The sequence below is a fragment of the Ailuropoda melanoleuca genome, chromosome 1 (assembly GCF_002007445.2).
Source record: "Ailuropoda melanoleuca isolate Jingjing chromosome 1, ASM200744v2, whole genome shotgun sequence".
NCBI lineage: Eukaryota > Metazoa > Chordata > Mammalia > Carnivora > Ursidae > Ailuropoda > Ailuropoda melanoleuca.
The window spans coordinates 48914292-48940375 of record NC_048218.1 but is presented as its reverse complement, the minus strand read 5'-3'; positions in this window follow the sequence as shown (position 1 = coordinate 48940375).

Below are 26084 nucleotides of genomic sequence, written 5' to 3'. Positions count from 1 at the left end.
CGTTACCTTGGAATTAACTTAACCAGAGACGTAAAGGACCTATATCCTAGAAACTATAGATCACTTTTGAAAGATATTGAGGAAGACATAAAAAGATGGAAAAATATTCCATGCTCATGGATTGGAAGAATTAACATAGTTAAAATGTCCATACTACCCAGAGCAATCTACACTTTCAATGCTATCCCGATCAAAATACCGAGGACATTTTTCAAAGAACTGGAACAAATAGTCCTTAAATTTGTATGGAAACAGAAAAGGCCCCGAATTTCCACGGAAATGTTGAAAAGGAAAAATAAAGCTGGGGGCATCACAATTCCAGATTTCGAGCTGTACTACAAAGCTGTGATCACAGAGTCAGCATGGTACTGGCACAAAAACAGACACGTAGGCCCNACAGACACATCGACCAATGGAACAGAATAGAGAACCCAGAAATGGACCCTCGGCTCTTTGGGCAACTAATCTTTGATAAAGCAGGAAAAAACATCCGGTGGAAAAAAGACAGTCTCTTCAATAAATGGTGCTGGGAAAATTGGACAGCTACATGCAAAAGAATGAAACTTGACCACTCTCTCACACCATACACAAAAATAAACTCCAAATGGATGAAAGACCTTGATGTGAGTCAGGTGTCCATCAAAATTCTAGAGGAGAACATAGGCAGCAACCTCTATGACATCGGCCAAAGCAACATTTTTCATGACACATCTCCAAAAGCAAGAGAAACAAAAGATAAAATGAACTTATGGGACTTCATTAAGATAAAAAGCTTCTGCACAGCCAAGGAAACAGTCAAAAAAACTAAGACGCAGCCCACGGAATTGGAGAATATATTTGCAAAGGACACTACAGATAAAAGACTGGTATCCAAGATCTACAAAGAACTTCTCAAACTCAATACACGAGAAACAAATAAACAAATCAAAAAATGGGCAGAAGATATGAACAGACACTTTTCCAATGAAGACATACAAATGGCTAACAGACACATGAAAAAATGTTCAAAATCATTAGCCATCAGGGAAATTCAAATCAAAACCACACTGAGATACCACCTTACGCCAGTTAGAATGGCAAAAATAGACAAGGCAAGAAACAACAATTGTTGGAGAGGATGTGGAGAAAGGGGATCCCTCCTACATTGTTGGTGGGAATGCAAGTTGGTACAGCCACTCTGGAAAACAGTGTGGAGGTCCCTTAAAAAGTTAAAAATTGAACTACCCTATGACCCAGCCATTGCACTACTGGGTGTTTACCCCAAATACAGACATAGTGAAGAGAAGGGCCATATGCACCCCAATGTTCATAGCAGCATTGTTCACAATAGCTAAATCGTGGAAGGAGCCAAGATGCCCTACAACAGATGACTGGATTAAGAAGCTGTGGTCCATATATACAATGGAATATTACTCAGCTATTACAAAGAACGAATTCTCAATATTTGCTGCAACATGGACGGCACTGGAGGAGATAATGCTAAGTGAAATAAGTCAAGCAGAGAAAGACAATTATCATATGATTTCCCTCATGTATGGAACATAAGAACTAAGATGATTGGTAGGGGAAGAATGGGATAAAGAAAGGGGGGGTAATCAGAAGGGAGAATGAAGCATGAGGGACTATGGACTATGAGAAACAAACTGAGGGCCTCAGAGGGGAGCGGGGTGGGGGAATGAGATAGACCGGTGATGGGTAGTAAGAAGGGCACGTATCACATGGTGCACTGGGTGTTATACACAACTAATGAATCATCGAACTTTACTTCGGAAACTGGGGATGTACTGTATGGTGACTAACATAATATAATAAAAAATCATTAAAAAAAATAAGGATTACATAATAAACTATCATCATTTTGAAAAAAAAAGAAAAAATGAAAATAAAAACAGGGCCATTTTCACTTATAAATATAAATGCAAAAGCCATGAATACAATATTATCAAATCAAATATATCAAGGAGGACAAAATTATAAAACAAACAGAAAATTATTTTATTGGATTTCTCTATTATGTATGTATATATGAACGCACATATATATTATGCATATATGTCATATAGATTAGCATTATATAGAAAGTCTATGTTTTTAAATTTTGAAAAGGAAGTTCATATTCAACAAGATAAAAAAGAAGATATGGAAAATTTTTAATATGTAAGTTATAATTTATAAATTCTAAAGTCATCATAAATAAGTTTAAAAGAAATGAAACAGACTGGTTGAAATAATTTTGACATATATAATTGTTGGAGGGAGAATATCTTTAATGTGCCACAAACTACAAATCCACAAGAAAAAAAAGCAGGACATACAACATAGATTATTAATAGGTAGTACAAGGCAGTCAATATGCATTTTAAATAATTTAAACAATTCTTTAATAGTAATTAGGCAATTAAAATGAGATAACCTATTATATTGGTACAAGTTTAATTTAATCTAAATTTTCATTTAAAATAATGGTTAACAAGGGGTTCCTGGGTAGCACAGCTTGTTGAGAGTTCAGCTCTTGGTTTTAGCTCAGATTGCAATCTCAGGACTATGAGATCGAGCCCTATGACGGGCTTCACATTCAGTGCAGAGTCTGCTTGTGACTCTCTCTCCCTCTGCCCCTCACACCTCTCCAAAATAAATAAATAAGTAAAACAACCGTTAACTAGGGTGGGGTAAGAATTTCTCTTACTGAGTAAGAAAGTAAAGTGGTGCAGACATTTTGGAGGACAATTTGTATAACTAAAAATGAAAATGCATAGACTCAAAGAATAATAATTTTCAGGACTTTTTCTAGAAAAAAAACATGCACATGAAGTTGTTTAAAAGTGTATTCATTATTTTTTTTTTAATGGCTACGTTAGACTTCATTTTTTAAAATATTTTTGGTACCATTTTCTTTTTTTTTCATTTTAAATTTTATTTAAATTCTAGTTGGTTAACATACAGTGCAATATTGGTTTAAGGAGTAGAAATCAGTGATTCTTCACTTACGTACAACACCCAGTGCTCATCACAAGTGGCCTCCTCAATACCCATCACCCATCTAGCCCATCCAACACTCACCTCCCTCTATCAAGCTTCGGTTTGTTCTCAATCACTAAAAACCTCTTATGGTTTGTTTCCCTCTCTCTCTTTCTTTTTCCCCTTCCCATTTGTTCATCTGTTTTGTTTCTTAAATTTCACATATGAGTGAAATCATATGATATTTGTTTTCTCTGACTGACTTATTTCATTTAACTTAATACACTCCAGCTTCATCCATGTTGTTGCAAATGGCAAGATTTCATTCTTTTGGATGATTGAGTAAAATTCCAATATATATATAATATATAAATAGCACTTCTTCTTTATCCACTCATCAGTCAATGGACATTTGGATTCATTATTCTAGTTGTTTGCAATGACATATTAGGTATAATATCAATGTGTATCTATATTAGAGAAGGACTATTCAGACAGTAGCATATGCATGTCACGTGGATTTTAAAAGTAAGGTAGTTATATATAGCATCACTGATGGATTTCTAGAACATATTATTGAGAGCAAAAGGAAGTTGCAGGTTGATAAAAAAATATTCTGACACATTAATGTAAAACAAATACCTCCCACATTCCTACAAAAATGTATGTATGGTATATGATCTGTAATATACATGATATTTAAACATACCAAAGTTTCTAAATGAATAAAGACTGAAAGTAATGATACCAAAATGATACCAGAACCACTTAAAAGGAATTAAAGTCAAATATAGTATAATGTTTCAATATTTACAGAAGAAAAAATGCTTTCATATCTTACTTGGATAATTAAAACATAAAAACTTTGAATCAACTCTGCACCCCTTCATAGACACACACACACACACAGATGAACTACCTTTTTATTTTTTGGTTTTTTTTAAAACATTTTTTAAAAAATTTATTTGACAGAGAGAGAGAGATAGAGAGAGAACAAGTAGGGGGAGCAGCAGGCAATGGGAGAAGGGGAAGCAGGCTCCTCCCTGAGCAGGGAGCCTGATGTGGCGCTCCATCCCAGGACCCTGGGATCATGACCTGAGCCAAAGGCAGCCGCTTAACTGACTAAGCCACCAGGTGTCCCTGAATTACATTTTTAAAATACACCTGCATTCCTACCTACCATGTCACAGTATTCCATATGTTCACAACAAAATACATGTATATATTTATTCAACAAATATTTTACTAAGTGCATACTATGTGCCAAACACTATTTTGGGCATTGGGGATCAGTAAACCAAAAAATAAAGGTCTCACTGACCTTAATTTCTAATATTTAATATAAATGGGTGTGTGCATAGGGAACCTGCCTAGGGAGAGTTTATTAGTTAGAATTTCAATCAGAAGCCAAATTGGCTCTATGGCTAATGAAGAAACTATTATAGCTGATGTTTTTCCCTCTTTAGTTTTGGAAGGTGATTTGTAAGAGGAATGAGAATGAATAAGCAGGATTTTTTACATTTAGGTCTGGGGAATTTTTGTTAGTATCGCTCTTTGCATCACAATAAGACTACCCATTTTTGCTACCCTAATCTTTTAGAATCATTTCAATTTACAGCTGTTGTTCAGTTAGCTACCTATTAAAATAATGAATTATCTCAGGTTATCTAATGCTTCCTATTTAAAGACAGAGAGATAGATAAACAGAGATCATTGGTAATTATTACATTTGAGCCTATGAAATTCTCAAAAGAGAAGTTTAAGGAAATGAAAGATAATGTTGTGATGGTAAAGGTATCTCCATGAAACCTAACGTTTTATTTATTTTTTTATCTTTAAAAATTCTTTTATTCATTTATTTGAGAGAGAGAGACAGAGACAGAAAGAGAGAGCAGGAGCTGGGAAGAGAGGGAGAAGCAGGCTCCCCGCTGAGCGGAAATCCCAATGTGGGGCTCTATCCCAGGACCCTGGGATCATGACCTGAGCTGAAGGCAGATGCTTAACAGACTGAGCCACCCAGGCCCCCCCAACATTTTATTATTATATGCCTTTCTGAACAGGAACTCTCGCAATTCTGATATACTATGGTGGGGTGAAACTCCACCACTGAGAGTCGCTGATTTAGAGATTCTGCTTCTAAATGAATGAAGCCAAACATGATCGTAACAATTCTTATGCATGCTGAGTTTCCTATGTATTATTTTCTGTTGGTAGTTAGTCACAGCATAGTATTTTAAACCCAAATACCTACAAGACCACAAGGGCAAACATGTAAAATAAATAGAAGCAATTATGTTTAAGACAATAGGGGTTTGGAAGATTGTGTCAAATCAGAAAGCATGTGTTACATCTAAAAATATATTTAAGCCCAATTTTATTTTGATAAAACATTTCTGAGTATTAATCTATTCTGCTCCCCCTTACTCTCATGTCTACAGTCTCCCCATGGTGTCCCCTTTTCTATTCCAGTACAGGTAGGTAATTAGAACTGGGTCCTGTGTTCTTGCCAAGGGGAAGGTATACTGTATGGCATAAAGCACAAAGAAGCTTGATTCCCATGACTTTGTTTTCATAAGCTTTTATTGGAACTAAGAGGATTCAATTTCTAGAAAACAAAATATTTAAAAGAAGCAAGAGAAGATGATAACCTTGCAACTCTACCTCAAATCTCATTATAAACAAAGATTTGCTGGTCAGGGAGGAGGAGGAGCAGAAAGGGTAAGAGTGGTGTGAGAGATGGTAGGAGAATACCTGTCACCATTGTCCTAAGCAGAATTTTCTAACAGTCAAATATTAAATTAGCCATTTTTTTCTAAGGGTTCTACCGATAGTCAAATATTAAATAGTGCATTTAGACAGATATTGCCATCAACAGCCTCATAGAATTTCCCATTCCACAGGTATGGGAATGAGGCAGGAAGTCTATGGTCCCCCGAATGTGGTGAAGTGCTAAAACTATCATTCCCTGGCTCAAGCAGGGCCCAGAAGCAAAGGAATCCTATCTGATATTGATATAACCTAATAATCTAATACCAGAGACAATTTCAAATAATTAACTGGTACTATATTCACATACGTGATGAAGATATACGTGTGGAATAAGGCTGAAAAGTCTGAAGTTAATGCTCTGGCAACCTCACAAGATGAGGTTCGAAATTTCACAATGTAATTTAAAAAGTACGGAACCACTCATGGATGAGAAACCCCATCTATTTTTATCGGTATAAAATAGTCAGAATTCATTCATTCTTAATTTTATAAAATGGGATTAAAATAATTTTAGTAAATTAAAAAAAATTTTTTATGGATTTTATTTATTTGAGAGACACACACACACACAGAGTGAGAGAGTACAAGCAGGGGAAGCAGCAGAAGAAGAGGAAGAAGCAGGCTCTCCACTGAGCAGGGAGCCCAATGTAGGGCTTGATCCCAGGACTGTGGGATCATGACCTGAGCCAAAGACAGATGCTTAACCGACTACACCACCCAGGCACCCAAATTTCAGTAAATTTTTAAAAATATTTATTTATTTATTTATTTATTTATTTATTATTTATTTTTGAGAGAGAGAGAGAAAGAGAGAGAACATGAGCAGTGGTAGGGACAGAAGGAGAGAGAGAGAAAATCCTAGAGCAGACTCCTTGATGAACAGGGTGCCCAATGGAGGGATTAATCCCAGGACCCTGAGATCATGACCCAAGCCAAAATCAACGTCAACCAGTTAGGGGCCCCTAGGTGGATCATTCAGTTAAGCGTCTGCCTTCAGTTCAGGTCAATGTCCCAGGGTCCTGGGAGTGAGCCCCGCATCAGGCTCCCTGCTGAGTGAGGAGTCTGCTTCTCCCTTTCCCTCTGCCCCTTCCCCTTCTTGTGCTCTCTCTCTCTTTCTTTCTTTCTCACTCTCTCTCTCTCAAATGAATAAATAAAATCTTAGAAAAAAAAAGAGTCAGACACTTAACCAACTAAGCCACCCAGGCACCCCTAATTTTAGTAAATTTTTAATACCTCAGAAGTACATGTTCTAAAAGTACATGTCTTAGACTATACTTTTAAATTTGGGGTATTTCAATTCATAGTATTGCTCAATATTAAATTTAACATTCTTAATGAATTAAATATTAATTTACATAATAAAAATTCCATATTCTCTGCATGCATCTGATACAACTCGAGAATTTAAAAAGAAGTTTTAATAAGGCATATATCATGGCAGCAAAAAAGAAATGTATAGATTTATTTATAGTAACACTCTATTTAAAGTATTCCCAAATTTACCCTGGAACAAAAAATACAAAGTATGTTTGAGCAACCAAAAGAAATTGCATGAAGTCTAACCTTCAAGGTCTCATGCCCTTTATTCATTGACGGGTCCTCAAAACTATTACCTTTAATTATAAACATCTGATAAACTTGACTAATGGCATTACCTTCCCATAGCCAATATAGCCTTTAAAGCAAACTGTAAAGAGTAAGCTTAAGAACTTGAAAAACATAACTGGATGCATCCACTTAGTGTAAAGCAGCACCATATCTGCTCTATCCATCTGCACCTTCAATTTGAAGCCCCATGGGGCAGAACAAATTTTCAGAAAGAAATATTTCAATCCTCTGCGGAGATAGCAACCAATGAATGCAGTGAAATAATCAGTGTGAAGCTATGACTTTCCATGTCACTTCTTCAAATGGATTATTATTTTTTTTTCAGTCCAAATTTCCTAATAGAATTTTCTATTTAGATTTTTAAAAGACAAAAGAATAGTTTTAATAAACAATAAACTTTATATACATTGTTAAGAGGGTTTTATTAAGAAACTTTTCACTTTTTGCAAGCATCATTGGTTCAATTAGAATTCGTTGGAACTTTAGAGTTCATCTAATGCTAATACTCTTCCTCCAATTAAACTGACTTCAATGTATATTTTACTTTTCACTATCATTTTTACGAGTAATTTTACATTTATTATTTCTTCAATCACTTACTTAATAAATATTTACTGAGTATTTAATATGGGCTATATCCTAAGTGTAGTTTTGGGAAAATGTTAGAAATAAGATAGGTAAGCATGGCCTTGCCCTTGTGATTTTGCTCTCTAAAGCCAAATAGAAATAAGGTAATCAGAAATTACGTGGTAGGGCACGGGAAATTATTGAAGAGTTTTCAGGAAGGATAGTACATGATTTGCTTTTGTTTTATACTGCGATTAACCTGGACTGCAGTGTGAAAAATGGATCAGGAGGGAGGTAATGGGGAATTAGTGAGACCGGGTAAGAAATATATGGAAGAAACAAGGGACAAGCACATAATGTGAAAAATAGTTTCAGTTGGATTAGGCAATGAGTTGGATGTGACATGACAGAAAGAGTGATGAACTAGGGAAGACTCCCAGACTTCTAATTTGATGGTATCATTCATAATATGAGGAACATGGATCTGGAAGCAAGAGGGCATAGAAAACTTTAAAAAATACTGGCTTTGAGACACCACGGGATATCTCAATCTGGATATCCAAGTTAGCTATGAAGCACTAAATCCCAGAAGTCAGCTCTCAGCATAGAAATTTGGGTATGAAGGAATTTGTGGTGGTGAGTTAGTTTATACACAGACATTAGGTATAAAAAGAAGAAAGTGGGCTTAAGTAGAGATTTTTAAAAAGTACTTATTATCTTAAAAAATTCTTTACTTAACATGACAATGCAAAAAATTTTCACTATGTTCATCTATTTTAATTATGCTAAACTTGGTTTGCACACACGTCTGGATGTTATAATAGGAACAAATATCTGAAAACATGTTGAAAATACTTTGATTTAAATAAATGCTAGAAACTGTTTATCTTTGCTGTATTTTGTTTCGTATCTATTATTTTCTGAACTCCAATGAATGACATCTTCTATTTGAATCTTCTATGTCATAGTGAACTTATTTCCAAATTTGAATTCACAACACATCTTCCCTTCCCTTCCTTCTAATAACTCCTCATATTTCCCAGTCTCTGTCAACATATTTCAGAGGACCTTTGTTCAAAATTTTGGAGCTACTCCTACTCATCCCAGGTTTCCTTGGCTTTTCTCCTCTATATCTGATTAGTCATTGTGGCTGTAAAGAAATTTTTAGAAATATTTCTAATCTTTACCTCTGCTTTCATTGTAGCTTTGGGTGGGTCCTCATACCTGACAACTTTTTTTTTTTTTAATCAACCTCGGTACTGCTTACTCAAATTGAAATTATTCAACTCTCCACCATTCTGATGCCATATTATCCTACTTTTATTATGTGAGTTTTCTGCTCAAAAGCATTCAATGCCTCCTTTATATCTTCTGTCATGTTCAAAGTCATCCATATGGTCTTTGGTGTTCTTCATAGTCTAATCATACTCTAACATGATCTTATTTTCTTCCTCTTTGTAAGGCGTGCAAACTCATTGCAGCCTTTTCAATTTCACACACATTCCTTTTGCTTTGAGTTGCCATTTTCCTTGAACTGAATCCTTTCTACCTCAGTTCTAATACAATTCATTCTTCAAGATTTAGTTCAGTTTTAAAGTTTTCCATATCCTGTTCTGCTCATTGTACCCATTACTCATCCTTTCCTATTTGGAACTTCTGCAGAACTAGTGGTTTTACCACATATGTCACATTATCTTTGAAAGTCTTGGCTTTAAATTTAGGGTAGACTGTAAACCCTTGAGGCAGGGACATGCCTTATATGAAGAAAGTAATAATGGCGACAACTATAACATTTTATGTCTTGCAAAACCCAATGAATCAAATGTTATTATTCTTCTTCCCACTTTTGTAGCTGAAGAAATGAGGTACAGAGAGATTATTGATGTTTACATGGGAATACAACTATTGAACGACAGAGGTTCCATTTAAAAACAAGTTGACTTGTTCCTATGCTTTTAGCTAGAACCATCTTCTTACTTTCCTTGTGCAAAGCACAGATCTCAATATAAGGGACATGTTAAATACCTTTGGTAAAATGAATAAAAAATTTTGAAATAATATGTGGTGATTGGAAGTGTCTTTTACATAATTTCAACGACCTCTCACAATGAAACACTTTATAATCTCCAGGTTTTGGTACTTTCTTTGCCTCTTCACATCCTTACTCTCCTCTTGAGATGCATGAATAATTTTCCAATAGCCCAAATTCTATTCTTACTACAGGTTTAATGAAACCAGCAAAGCTTAAATATCCTGAATGCTCAGCAGTGACAGCATCAGTAAGCAATTAATCTCCAACAGTTCACCTACCATGTATGAACTTCAGAGCTCAATTCAGCACCTCACATGACTGTATGCCCTAATTCTCTCCTGGAGGAGAAAGTCTACAAGCCAAAAACAGAACATTGGGAATATAGTAAGAAATAAATGATGTAGATAAAATAGCTTTTCATCTGTGAAAAAGTATGAGCACATTTTTTATAGAAAAAAATAATTCTGATCTTGGAAATTTTTGATTGGTTAGTTTTCAGCTCGCCTCATTTTCACCCTCTGCTAAATAGGTTTAATAGTGTTTGTGCATTATGGAAGGACACTGTAGGACTTAATTAAAGCTTATGAAACATAGAGGGAGACTCTTTGTAATTACCTTGCCACTCACCTTTGTCATATAACATCCCTCATGGGGACCATGTTTTTTATCAGTTGTAATATAGAAGAAAACCACAGAACACCATGTGATGTAATTGTGGAAAAGGCTTTTATGCAGCCATAAATAAGTAGCAACATAAGGCAATGCTTGGCAAGATAAAATCCCAAGTATAGAAATGCTGCAAAAAAACAACACCAGACTTTGTCACTGTGTCAGCTTCTTCCCTTGCCTACCTAGAGCCTATTCTCAAGTGCCAGAGTGCGGAATGCTCCTTTAAAAATATAAGACTTCACACCATGAAAAAAAGAAAATAACTGTGAGGTAATGGATATGTAAGTGATGGGAGGAAATCCTATGACAATATATAGTAGATCAAACCATCATGTTGTACAACTTACATGTCTTACAAGTCTATTAATTATCTCAATAAAACTGAAAAAATATGACTAATAACATCATTTTGCTTCTCAAACTCCCAATACTTTCCTATCTCACTGAGAGTAAAGCCAAAGACCTACAGGAATTCCCTCCAGGAATATGCAGGGGTTATTTAAGCTCTCTCTTACCTCTCTAAACACACAAAGCATTCTCTCCCAAATCATGCTGGCCTCCTTGCCAGGAAAGCAGTCACCCTATAGATTCTGTACCAGTACTCTCCTAAGCCTCGAATGCACTTCACCTGATCTCTGCATGACTCATTTCCCCCATCTCTCCAGGTTTTTACACAAATGACACCTTGACAGTGAGCTTTTGTTTGCATACCCTATTAACAATTGTACTCTGACCTTTGCTAATGCTCTTCCTTGCTCAATTTTTCCCTAATCTTTCTCACCGTATGACAGACGATAGATTTCAATTGTTTATTGTCTTTTTTCCCTACAAGGTGGCAAGCTCCATGAGTGTAGAGATATTGAGTCATTTTGTTTACTGACTTATTCCAAGTACCTAGAAAACTTCTTGTCACAAAGTTGGTTTACTGAGGTAAACATTTATTGAATTAATAAATAAGATGGAAAAATTACAAATCTCAGAATAGAAATGAGGTAGCATGGAATGTAGTCAATCAGAGGTTTTCCATGGTGGGGGGCGATATCCAGGTGAATTTATAGATAAAAATCTTCATTTCACGTATATTATTTGTTGCTATACTTAAAATCACATGATTAGTTAAGCTACTACATAATTTTTCTTTTAAAAATTTGCACATGTAACATCTTTTTTTTATGGAAAGTAGTACAGAAAAGATGGTCCCATATCTCATAATAGCCAAGAAAAGGATAACACTTTTTTTAAAGGTGGGATATCCTATACTGAACTCCCCACTCTTACATCCTTATTCCCAGATTACAAATAAAAATATCTGAATTTTAAAAATCATGTTACAATAGAAGGGATTTAATGAAATAAATCTTAGTTTGATTTCATAACTAGATGTTTATACCAAGAAATGGAACACAAATTTATAATTTATACATGGAGTCTTGTTTTTATTTATAGCACTAAAAAATCAGGGTGTAAAGGGGAATATAACTAGGCTCTGGTAATATTTAAAATCATATTATATGAAGTAGGTGAAGTAAAGCAAAGCAAAACAAAGAAAACAAAACAGAAAAGTAGAGGGAACCACACTCCTTACACCCCTTATCACACACCATTAAATAAATTGATGCATCGTACAAAAGATAAATTAAATTTGTTTTCTTGGTCCCTAAAGCAATAGGCAAGGGCCAGACAAAGGGTAATATATTTTAAGGAAGAACATGATGAGTGAATTTCCCAGTCTGAAATGGTATACTAGAGAAGTATTACACTTCGTACCACTGTATATTTCCACATATAAACTGATTGAGTACTATGTGGGGTATTTTGAACAAGGATTCAAGTATTACAACAACGGATGATAATCCTGTACCATTAGTAACTCCTTTTAACTTTAAATACAATTTATTTACATCAAATTATCGATAATTGGAAGCAAACACCAGAGAGAGAGAGTGCTTTGCCAAGGCCGAATTTCTGATGTGTTATATAAGAGCAAAGTTATAATTCTATTATACGTTTTATTCATTTTGAAAGGGTATAAAATTTAGAAAAATGAACTAAATTGTATAAAATATGCTTACCCTTCAATTGCATTTCTGGAAATGTATCCTAAATTACTGCTAAGATATATGTCAGAGCATTTTTTAAAACAGTGAAAAACTACAAACTATTCATATTTCTAATACTGGTGCATGAGTTAAATAATTTATGATATACCCCAATATTTGACTAATATATAGCTATTTAAGTAATGTTAGAGGAAAACTATTAATGGCATATAAAAATGCACAAGCTATATATACTGTTAAAGTTTTTAAAATCTGCAAAAGTATTTTGTATGGTATAGTTATTTGTGGTTGTAAAAGTTTGCTTATATATGAATTCATTAACTAATACTGAGAGCTTATAATGTGTGACCCATAACATAAGTCTCTTCCCATTATACACACAAACATATTGAAATAAAATAGAGAATATTTACAAAAATAATAGTAGTGGTTTTTTTCTGAGAGCAAATTAGGGATGGTTTACTTCACTTTAAAAATTATTCAGGTTTAAAATAAATGTATATTCCTATTATAATTATGCTCAATTTGGTGAACTAAGAGAGAAGTCACTTTATTCAATTTTTTCCCTTACTTTCTCACTTTCAATTATTGATCAAGCCAGGCTGATTCTCACTTCAAAGTATCTCCAGAATTACTCTTTCTCTTCACTGAATATTTCAAGATGCTTAATTTCTGTTTCCAGATTTATTACCCTCAATAATGTCTGCAATGTTAACTATTTAAATGTAATTTTGCTGTCATTCACCAAGATATGTCACATAGGAGAGAAAATAAGAGAAGGTGATGGATATTTTGAGCATGAGCCAAAAAATTTCTTAGATCATGCATTGATCAGTAGAGCTCTTCACCACTTTTGTGACAGTTGTCAGAACTGATTGTCAGTCAACACAGAGATTTGGAGAGTATTTTATATGAATATAATAAAACACATTCGGAGAGTCTTGTCTCACTTAGCTGTATTTGCATAACCAAGACAGACAAAGTCCTACCAAATATTTAAAAGGCAGAGATTTCAAAATAATGAAATTTGTCACATTCAGATCACATATCAGCAATTATAGATACAGAGAATCCATATATTTTTCTCACTTTACTATCTACTTTAGACAACATAATCCGTAAATCTGTAGGTTTCTAATCTGTGTTATTGAAGAAAAATAAATTACTTTCTTAAACCTTTCTGGATAACTTGATATCTACACTTGTCTTCCCGTTACATTTAGCAGCGTTATCTAGAAAAAAGGTTATTAAATTGGAACAGTGTGTGATTAATATTCTAATTGAATATTTTGGCTCTTCTAGTTAGTTACTAGATTTATGTACACCTTAGAACACAAAGACAAATTCTGGTGTTGAGTTTTACCTAAAAATCACTGTGATGAGATAAAAGAAGCTCACTGTACTAAATATTTCAGTTCTACATGTTATTTTTCATACTATTTGTATTATTATAAAAGATTTCCTCTTTTATAGGTTCCTCTGGTACCTCTCTACCAGAAATAACTGCTTACAATTTCATGGTAGTTTTTTATGTAGAATATTTGTGTGGAATCAAATAAGGGATGTGACTTCCTTTAATTTCCAAAGAGCTTACTTAGCTCAACTACCAGATTCTTCATAATTTGTGCCAAGGCAAATATCAGACAACACCCTCACCTGTTCAATTGTACTTTTCTCATTCTTTCTTTTTCTGAAATAGACAAATTTGTGATCTCTTAAAAAGTGCATCTGTAACAGTAAGGATGTTTTAAAATAAGGCTGGTAGACTAGAAACGCCAACCAAGGATTTTGTATTAAGAGAAACATGTTGCTTGATATTTATTTTCAGTTTCCAAAGAAAACACTATTTATTAATTTTATTGGAATATATATTGGAATGAGCATTTTACCTTTTCATCTTTAGCCTAGAAAATTGCACTTTTTAAAATGCTGCCTTCAAATCAATAGACTCCAGAAGTGACATTTAAAACATAATTTTGAGAGCATACACTCTTAAAGCCATGTCCATGTCCATATACCCGATTGATTCTGCTATCAAGGCAAATATTTCAGTTCTGATGATAATAACTTTTGGATCCCACCAATAACTTTCAGAACTTCATCATCGTCAATCCAGTAAGGTCATTATTATTATCAGAAATGTTTTACTGTAACTAATTGGATTGAACATGTAGAAATTGCTTTGATCTCACAATGATCACAACAGAGAAAAAAATGAACCTAAAATGAATTATCCTTCTGTGAATGGAGACTGCCTTTTTCTGTATACAATGGATATACAGGAGAATTGGGGTTATTAATTTATCTTACTAGTAAAATTGCATTATTAATTGTAATATGTAAACAAAATAAGTAGTCAATTCCCATTTCCTTTATTAGAGAATTACTTTTGGAAGTCTTTTTTTTTTTACATTTTTTTTTACCACATCAGGCTTAAATTTAAGACAAACACACTTTCTGATTTTACCACAAATCTACTTAAAATATACTCAATACCGAGTCAGTTACCCTTTTTTGCAAGGTCTGACATGAACTATCTATGCACTGGATATTTTTACATTCATCAACTCACAGCACAATCAGACACATGTATGTGCAAACACCATATGCACATAGATACATAAACACCAATCTGTATCACACTATAGTCACACACACACACACACACACACACACACACACACACACACACGACCAGCCGTTATTTCACTGATTAAGAGTCTCCTACAAGGACTTTGGTTGACCTGTCTCCAGTTATTGATTTTTGGGTATTTCACTTAGACTAGAAGGAAATAGGTAGCGATTCAATTTCCTATTACTCAATTTAGAAGTAAGGAATTAGTGTCACAGTGAAGAAAAAGAAAGCACATACTGGGTAAAAATGAAATATGGTATAGATCTTGTGAAGGTAGACGAAGAAAAGAGATTGGTAAGAACAAGAAAGATCCAAAAAAAGCTAAAAGTCTTGATGAGAAAAGGTAAAGAAATGACTATGAAATATGACAAGGTAGACAGAGGAAAAGAGACGGGATTGAATAAAGAGATTCACCAAGCAAAATCTTCACTTTTTCTGTGAGAATGACTTTCCTTCCCCATAACAAGGGAGAATATTTGCAAAAGGAATGAAAACACATGGATTTTCCTCTGGCATTTTTGGAGATTGATTCTGCCTCTTCTCTGTTAAATTCTTAAATGTAATGAAAAAAGTAAGCTGACAAGGCTGAAGAACAGGTCAAAAAGAGAGTTCAACCATTTGACATACTTTTTATGGTTCAGTAAAATCCCTCTTCCACTATCACCATCTTCAGCCAACTGCCAGTACCAATGAGTTGCTTAGAACATAACTGACCTAAACTATTTCATTTTTAGAAATATACTTTAAAAATTATAACTCTGTTTGGAGTTCTTTTTCTCTTATTTTGTAAAAAAGATACACATTCTCTATGTTGTATAAAACATTTCTATCAGATTTTTCTTAAGCTAACATGCTAGCTGGTAAAACAGTCTATTAATTATCAGAACTAATCTGCTTTCTATTGTTTTTATTGGATACATGTGGCCAGGGAGCAGAAGGATAAAGATATTTTATTTCTCTTTTTATTTGTTTTTCAATTTACAACCATCTGGCACAAACCTGAAACTTGTGGCAAGAGTTCCATTAAAAGGAGGATTATAAAAACATGAAAAAGGGTTATTTTCATAACTGAAGATTTAGACTGGATTCACACATTTATGGAGCCTTGGTTGAAAGATCTAGTGTGATTACATATTTCAGAAATCTGTGCTTCAGGCTCTGTCATGACCTACGAAAAGAAGCAAAAGTTGGTGACTTTTCCATAGGAAAATAATGGATTATTAAATGGGGACTCCTTATTAATTAGTTATTAAGGATACAAGTCTGAAATAAAATAACTCGGATCCCTTTTCTGCCACACTTCAACTGTGTACCTGTAGGCATTTCACAATTTCCTTATACAAATGAGGATCATAATACTACTTCCTTAAGGGGTTGGTTTGATGATTAAATGAGAAAAATGCATGAAAAGTAATTAGCACTGTGCTCATCTCTTCTAATTTTTCAAAAAAATGTGTGTCATTTTTACTTGAGAAGAAAAAATGGTTTTAGTCATACAGTGAGGCCATAGAACTCTGTCAAAACTTTGATTTACAAGATTATTCTTCTATATGTGGACCCAAATGGTAACACCGAAAGGAACTTTAAAAATGATTTATCAGGTCATATTTCCACTTAAACTGAGGAATCTGCAAATGAATGCCATACAAGAAAAAAAAAAGGAAGAAAGTAAAAGAAAAAAAAACTGAATAAATTAAAAAATGATACATTTTGAGCTTACCTGAGAGTTAAGGTTTCAAGGAAACCAAATGAACTGAACTTCTGAGTAGTGTATCAAACCCCTCTGAGGAGAGACAGAGACACACAAAATGTCTCAACATTGGCAGAGAATGAGAAAAAGAAGTGGAAACCATAAAAGCAGATAGAAAAAAAAAACACACCCAAAACAGAAAGTCACACACCCAAAACAGAAAAACCCTGAAATTTTATCAAATTCTTAAAAGCCAAGTGTGGTCTATCATGACAGTTTAAAATCCTTGAGAGACCCAAACAAAAAGAAGTATCTAATTCATGGACAATTCTTATCAATAAGCTTCTGTCAGGAAGCCACTAGAAATATTAAAGATATGGTAAATTTGTTAGACTCCCACTTCAGTGTCACAGGCATTCAGGAATGCCAAAGTTTGGGGCTGGATCTAGAGTTTCTGGGCCCTGTTTGAATCCAAAGTGACAAATGTCTGCCATCGAATGACAGGAACAAACCTTACCCATGCACCAAATTTTCTAATATGTAGCAAACTCTGTCTACTACTGGGGGTAAAGCAGAAAACCCCCAACTCATGCTCCCAAGGAAAAGCCAACTGCTGCTGAGAGAGAGGTAATAAGTTCAGCTCCCACCCCTACTTTCCATGTCATTAACACTGAGCAAAGTTACCTGCTGCTGGAGGATAGCAGGACAGCTGCCTTTGTCCAGGATTCTTCATTAACGCAAGGCGAGGTCTACTGTCACTGAAGGAAGGCCAAGACACCCACCTGTGTTCTAGAGCCTACTCTGAGTTGGGGAGAGCTTGTCTGTCACTGACAGAAGTGCAGTTATATTGGGAAATCCCACCACTGCAGCTCAGGTGTATAGGAATTGACAGGAACTGAAGCTGGAGTAGAACTGAAAAGTCCCGATTCCCACCCCACTTTCATAAGAAACTTTCAATGAGATAAAATGACTATAGTCTATTGTCTGGGTTGAGGAAAGTTTAGAAAAAGATCTTCTGTGTTGTTTTAGGTGTCCAGAGCCTGTTGAAAAACCCTGCATCACATTAGGCCTTCCACTAAACACTAAGGAAACAGCAGTGGTCCAGATTGAAAAGGTCTGAAGCCTGTTATACAGTCAAGGTAACCACAATACCGACAAAGTCAATCCTACCTAGAGCATACTGATTCAACTCACCACACTAATGGCCTAACAGGAGGAGGAAAGGGTCCATTTCTGGACATAAATGTTATTTGTGTAGGCCACTGCTTTTCCTTTATAAGCAATGCTTGGCAATTAATAAAAAAAATTATACAACACATGGGAAAAAAGAGAAAAAATATGATTATGAGAAAAAATTGTTAAGACAATTAAATTTAGAGATGATCTAGATGATAAAACTATCAGTAAGAGGCTTTAAAACAACTACAATGAATATGTTTAAAAATCCAGTGAAAAGCGAGGCAGGAATGAATAGATAAGAAATTTCAGTAAACAGATATAAAAAATAATCCAAAATGGCAGAAATAAAAAATATGATATGAGCAATGAACATTATTTTTATGAGCTATTTTTATACTCTGCAAAGAAAAGAATCAGTTGTTTTGAATATATGTCAATAGAAATGATCCTACAGAAACACAAAAACAGAATAGTGGGGGAAAAAACAGAACACAACATTGTCTCAATATCAAACAGTCTAAAATGTCTATAATTGCTGTCACTGAAAGAGAAGAATGATGGAGTAATAAAAATTTTCCAACGTAGATAAAAGATTTAAAAAACCATACATTGAAGAAGATCTGAAAACCCTAAGTAGGAAAAGTAATAACACTAAAAAAAGGCCAACTTGACCTAATTGGCATTTATAGAAAATTCCAATTAACAACAGCGGAAAATACGTTCTTTTTTTTTTTTTTTTAAGAAAACACGTTCTTTTCTAATGTAAATAGGACATTCACTGAAGATGTGAAACTAACACCTTATTAAATTTGAAAGAATCAAAATACTATAAATCACATATTCTGACCATAGTAGAATTAAACTGTAAATTCATAATAGAAAGACATATTGAAAATGCTAAAATATTTGGGAATTAGCAAGCTCACTTGTAGATAAATTGTAAATCACCATTGGAGTGAAATCACTAAGGAAAATAGAAAATATGTTTTGTACATAAAAATAAAACACAACATACCAAATTATGTGGATTGCACAAAATCAATGCTTAGACAGAAATATGCAGTTTAAATACTTGTTTTAGAAAAAAAGAAAGATCTCAAACCAGTGATCCAAACTTTCAACCTAAGAAACTAGAAAAAGATGAGCAAAGAAAATACAAACTCAGAAAAAGGAGGGAAAATTTTTGAGGTAAAAGTAAAAGTTAATGAAAACAGACACAGGAAAATAATAGAAAAAATCAATGAAAGCAAAACATATATTTGGAAATAATTAACACAAGTGATAAACTTCTCACCAGACTTTATCAAGAAATAGAGAAGTTACAAATTATTAATATACCAAATGAGAAAGGGACATTATTACAAATTCTACAGAATTTAAATGGGTAATATGAAAATGTAATAAAAAATCTATACCTATAAATTTTTTAAAAAGTAGATGAATTTCAAAATACCTTGAAATATACAAAGCTCCCTCAGGAAGAAATTAATAGCTGAAAAGTATGTATCTTGAATTTGTAGTTACATCTTCCCACAAAGAAAACTCCCAGTGCAGTAAACCTCACTGTAAATTCTACTATGCATTAAATAGACAAATATCACTTCTACACAACTTTTTCCAGAAAATAGAAGAGGCCATACATTCCAAGCCATTTTATGAAGCTCACATTACCCTAATACCAAAGCTAGACAAAATAATTATAATAAAGGAATATAAATATCAATATACTTTATAATAGACCCCCCAAAAATTCTTAATAAAATGTTAGCAAATTAGATCAGTAATCACTTATATCCTGATAAAACCCATCATAAGTGGAAAATACCATAAGTCAAAAATCCATTTAATACACCTCACTGAACATCATGGCTTAGTCTATGCTTTCTTAAATGTACTCAGAATACTTACATTAGCCTATAGTTGGGCAAAATCATCTAACACAAAGCTCATTTTATAATAAAGTGTTGAATATCTCATGTAATTTATTAACATTGTACTGAAAGTGAAAAACAGAATGGTTGTATGGGTATAGAATGGTTTAAGTGTATCAGTTATTCACCCCCATGATCCACTGGCTAACTAAGAGTTGCAGCTCACCACTGCTGCCCAGCATCGTAAGACAGTGTTGTACTGCATTTCCTTAGCCCAGGAAAAGATTGAAATTCAAAGTACAGTTTCTACTGAATGTATATCACTTTCACACCATTGTAAATTTGAAAAATTCTAAGTAGAACCATTGTAAATTGGTGACCGTCTGGATAGAGAAATTATAATATATAATGAAGGAGGCAAGGGTGGGATAGGCAGTTTATGGCAAGAATTCAAGATTGCATCAAAATTCAAAAGCTTGTCAGTGGAATTCACCATATCAAGAAACAAAAGACAAAACAAAAGTATCTTATCATCTTAGATACAGAAGTAGAAATTGATTCATTTAATGAAAAAAAGGAAAATTTTCAAAAAAAAATAAAAGATCTTCTTCCAAGAAAGAAAAAAAAACATATGTAAGAGAAATGTGCAGCCAACATAATTAATGCTGAAAACTGAATATGTCTTTATGAAGATTGGGAACAAATCAAGGATATATACTCTTACCTGTTCCATTCAACACTGTACAGAATGCAATGAGTACAATAAGTATAATAAAGTAAGAAAAAGATACAAATGTCTTACAACTGGTATGGAAAAATTGAAGGCTTCACTTGTGGCCAACATAAAGTATCATAGAGAATCCTAGGGAATGAAAAAAAAAGCAACTACAACTTATAAATGTGATCACATGTAAAAGGTCATTAGGCCAAAATCAATTTTCTGTATACTAGCAACAAAATAACTGGGAATTGAATTGAAAAATACTTTATATAATAAAGTGAAAAAAATAACAAGAAATATTTAGAAATAATGTTCATGTGCTGTGGATCAGAAGACAGTGTTGTTAGGATTCCTGTTCTTCCCAAATTATTCTATTGAGTCAACAAGACATTAAATTCCCACTAGTTTGTTTGTTTTTTAGAATTTGACTAGTTGATTCTAGTCTATATATGAAAACCCAGAATGATGAAAAGTAGCCAAAAAAATTTGAATGACATCATTACTTGAGGATGTACACTAATTGACTTTAAGACAGACCAAAATTTTATAATAATAAGGACATCATGAAGTTATCGATACACAGATCAATAGAACAGCATATAGTCCATAAATAGATCCTCACATACGTTGTCAATAGATTTTTGAGAAAGACGCCAATACACTTCAGTGGAGAAAGGATAGTCTTTTCAACAAATATTGATGGAATAATTAAATAATTATATTAATAAATATATATAACTATTTTGGAAATAATTTTGGAAATATACATATATAAAATTAAATCTCTATCTCTACGTTAAACCGTATTCAAAAAAATAATCAAAAATGGAAAACAGACCTAAATATAAAAACTAAAACTACAGCATTTCTGTAAGAAAATAGTAAAAATAAATCTTTGTAGCTTTGCATTTTGTTGTGTTCACCCTATGGAGGAAGTTATTTGTTCCAGATGTTGTGGTGCACAGAATGATGGCCCTCAAGTATGTCCACATCCCAATTCCTGTGACTTGTAAATTTATTATGTTATATGACAAAGGTGAATTAAGAAGCAAATGGGATTAATGCTGTTAATTAGCTGACCTTAAAATAGAGAGATTATCCTAGATTATCTGGATGAGCCCAACATAGAAAGAGCAGTTTTTAAAACTGAAATAGGAAGGCAGAAGGATCAGAGTAAGAGAGAGATTTGAAGATGCTATGCTGCTGCCTTGAAGACAGAGAAATGAACCATCAGCTAGGACTGCTGGTGCTGTCTAGAAATTAAAAAAGGCAAAGCAATAAATTTTCTCCTGGACCCTCCATAAAAGAATAAAGCCATGCCAACACATTAATTTTAGTCCAATGAAACTTCTATTACACATATCTATAAGATTTTAAGCCACAGTGTGGTAATTTGTTACAGCCACAATAGACAATTAATACAGATATTGAGACTGATGATTTCACATATGTACAAAGAGGGAATGAAAAGATTTATTAATCACATAATAAGGCTTTCTGGGGTAGGTTTTCAAGTAACTTCAAAAATTCAGAGAGCAAAGAGGGAGATTGGTTTGGGGATTTTATCATGGTTAGGAGGTAGAGTAAGGACTAGGGTACTTGTGTGCACCGTGGGGCTTGCTTTCTTTGAACTTCCAGTCAGCACCAAATAAGAAAGCACCCATAATTTTTTTTTAAAGATTTTATTTATTTATTTGACAGAGATAGAGACATCCAGCGAGAGAGGGAACACAAGGAGGGGGAGTGGGAGAGGAGGAAGCAGGCTCATAGCGGAGGAGCCTGATGTGGGTCTCGAACCCATAACGCTGGTGTCACGCCCTGAGCCAAAGGCAGACGCTTAACCGCTGTGCCAGCCAGGCTCCCCAAGCACCCATAATTTCTTATCAGCTTTCCTATATAGGGTCAGAAGGTGGAAAGATATAAGTGGAACATGAGAGCTGTCAATGAACATCAAAAATGTAACCAGATTCTATTATAGTTTATAAGTTTCATCAAAATTAGAATCTTTAGTTCTTCAGCAGACATGCTTAAGAAAAACATACACTTAGCAACAAAAGTGTGTTCAAAATATTTTTAAAGGGGTTCACATGAATAATAGTAAGAAAAATAATCAAATAAAAATGTAAACAATGTTGGAAATGGCATATCAACAAAGATATACCAATGGCAAAAATGCACATGGAAAGATGTTCAACATCATTATGCATCCAGAGAAATGCAATACCTCCATATATCAACTAGAACAGCTAAAATTTATTTTATTTTATTTTTAAGGTTTCAGGTTTTTCTTTAAATTCTAGTTAGTTAACATGTAGTGTAATATTAGTTTCAGGAGTAGAAATTAGTGATTCATCATCTACATACAACACCCAGTGCTCCTCACAAGCAGTGCCCTCCTTAATGCCCATCACCCATTTAGCCAATTCTATTCCCCCCCCCAACCCCAGCAACCCTCAGTTTAGAACAGCTAAAATTTAAAAAGACTGATAGTTTCAAGTCTTGGTGAAGTTGTGGATTAAATAGAACTCTCATATATTGCTAGTGGGAGTGGAAAATAGTATAGATATTTTGGAAAACAACTTGAGAGTTTCTCTTAAAGTTACATTTACAATTAACCTATTAACTTGTGACATCACTCCTAGGTTTAACTCAGGAGATATGAAAATATGTGAGTACACAAAAATCTGCAAATAATTATTTAAAATAGCTTTATTCGTAATAGGTAAATACTGGAAAAATTCCGGTCTCCCACAATTTGAGAGTGGATAAAAAAATTTAGTATATCACGATTTAATGGTATACAACTTTACAACAAAAGGTAATGAACTAGTAATATATGCGACAAAATAGTTGACACTTAAAAACATGTGAAGTGAAAGAAACCAGATATAAAAGATTAACTATGATCTGAATTCATTTATATGACATTTGAGAAATGGTAAAACTAGAGGGAAAGAAAGCAGGTAAGTATTTGCCAGGGATGTACATGAGGCAAACAGATGGACTACAAAGGGACTGATGGTAAATTTTCAGGGCTATGAAAATACCTCATATCTTGATTGTAATAGTGTTTACATTATTATATATACCTGTCAAAATTCATTAAACTCTTCCTTTAATAAGCTGCATTTTTAATGTAAATTATATCTCTCTAGATAGATGGAGCAAATGGGGCAAAATGTTAATAAATATGGAAAGTGTTATACATATGTGTGCTCATTTTTCCATTCTTTCAATTATTCCCTGTGTTTGAAAATCTGCTATGGTAAAATAAATGAGAACTACAGGGCTTTGGAGTCAAAAAGACTTGCATTCAATTCCCAGCCAACTTATTAACAAGTTCTTATGCTTAAACCATATTTCCCCTCCTGTTAAAGTAAGGAAAACAATGCCAAACTAGTAGGGTTATGCAGATTAAATTAATCAACATGTGTAAAGTATCTCTAATATAATGGATGCCTAAGACATGGTCCACTAAATTTTCTGTAAAATTTTTCAGCTCCCTAATTCACTTTGTCAGTGATGCCTTACTACCATAGAATATGAATAACATTATCTCTTCTGCATAAGTAGTCTGCAGGATGACTATTTAGGTATTTCAGAATGCTCCCTTGTATTCAAATATTCTTTCCACTGCTACATGTTATAGAGAATTGCTATCATTTATAGTTTTAAATTAAATATTGAAGGGTCCTGTAAACATAAATATGTATTATGGGGAATAAACAAAACATTAATTCATGATGAAACAGAGTGTAAACTAGTTGGATATAGGGAGCAGACTCATGATTCTTTCAGTTTTATTAGAATACTTGCACCCAGAGTAGGTGCTCTAATGCAAATCCCTGTTACATGCCAAAACCTGGAAAAGTTGGTACTATCTTTTTTTTTTAATAGCCACTTTCTTCTTTCTACTGCACCCATTCAACCCAATCCTTTTAATACTGAAACTTTCTTTTTTCTTCACTGTCTACTTCAAATAATACTTCTGTCATAAAGCCTCTGCTGATCTTAATGATCCCATTCTCTACCCACTTCACCATCCTGACCACACATAATCTCTTCCTTTGATAAATTTCCATATCACTTTTATTTTACTTTCAAAACTCTACATTGGAAAAACAGAAGGACTTGGGTCATTTTACCCATTCTACCATATTTTAGTCACATATTCAGAAAGTTACATAATATGGAAAACTTCAATTTTCTCATCTGTAAAATGGATGCAAAATTACTTGTTCTGTTCTTTAATGTGGTTAAGATACATAAAGAACATGGTTGCTAAACAGATAAAAACACATACTTACTTTCTGGTGGGATACTATTTGAAAAAATTAAGTGAAGAATGATGTTAAATGGGTATGTGAAATTCTTGTGGTCCAAAGACTGGATTCTGAATTTGACAGAAGAAAGCTGAAATCAAGGGAACTTTTGGATAGGATAAAGAGACAACACAGCAGGGATCTGTGTAGGCCATAGATTGAATTTTGGAATGGAATAATGACATCAAATTCAATGGCAGAATAAAGAGATAAAAGCTGTGATTAAATGCGTGAAATAGTCTGCTACACACATACACACACACACACCTCGAAACACACTTAAATTCAGAAACAATTCTAGTAAAGAGAGACAGGATCTTGAATTAGCTGAGACTGGATTCCCTAAGCTATAGGATGGAGGTTTAAAATATAATTCAGACTGATATATATGAAATATATATGACGTAATAAATACCTGTATTTTCTATATGCACACCTAATGAATTAGGCACCGTAGACAATATAATGGGTTCAATAGAGAGGACCTTTAAGACTAGATATTTCTGAGTTCAAATTCCATTTTTTCCACTTACCAAAATAAGTCACTTTGAACAAATCCTGTAAAGTCCTTGACTTTAAGTTTTCTCATCTGTAGAAATAAGATAATATTAGGATCCAATTCATTAGGTCATTTTGAAAATATGAGATAATAGATTAAAATGTTAAACATGGAACAAATGTTAAACTTGGAACAAAGTGAGTATTCAATCAATACACTCTACTATTATTGTCATTGTTACTATCATTATTTAGGATGAGTCTTTTTATTCTGCCTGGTATAATGTGCTTCCCATCCCATTAGATGATAATTTTTTATTATACCATCTGTTTTATACTTACTTTACATCCCATTAATATGAACTGCAGCTTGACCAGAGAAGCTACCCAATAAGTATTTATTGAATTGAATTAAATCAATTAAATTTTTTAGTCACTAATATATTTCCATTAGTTTGCTTATAAAATTCACTCCAACGGGCAGAGGCCTCAGGGAATACAATAT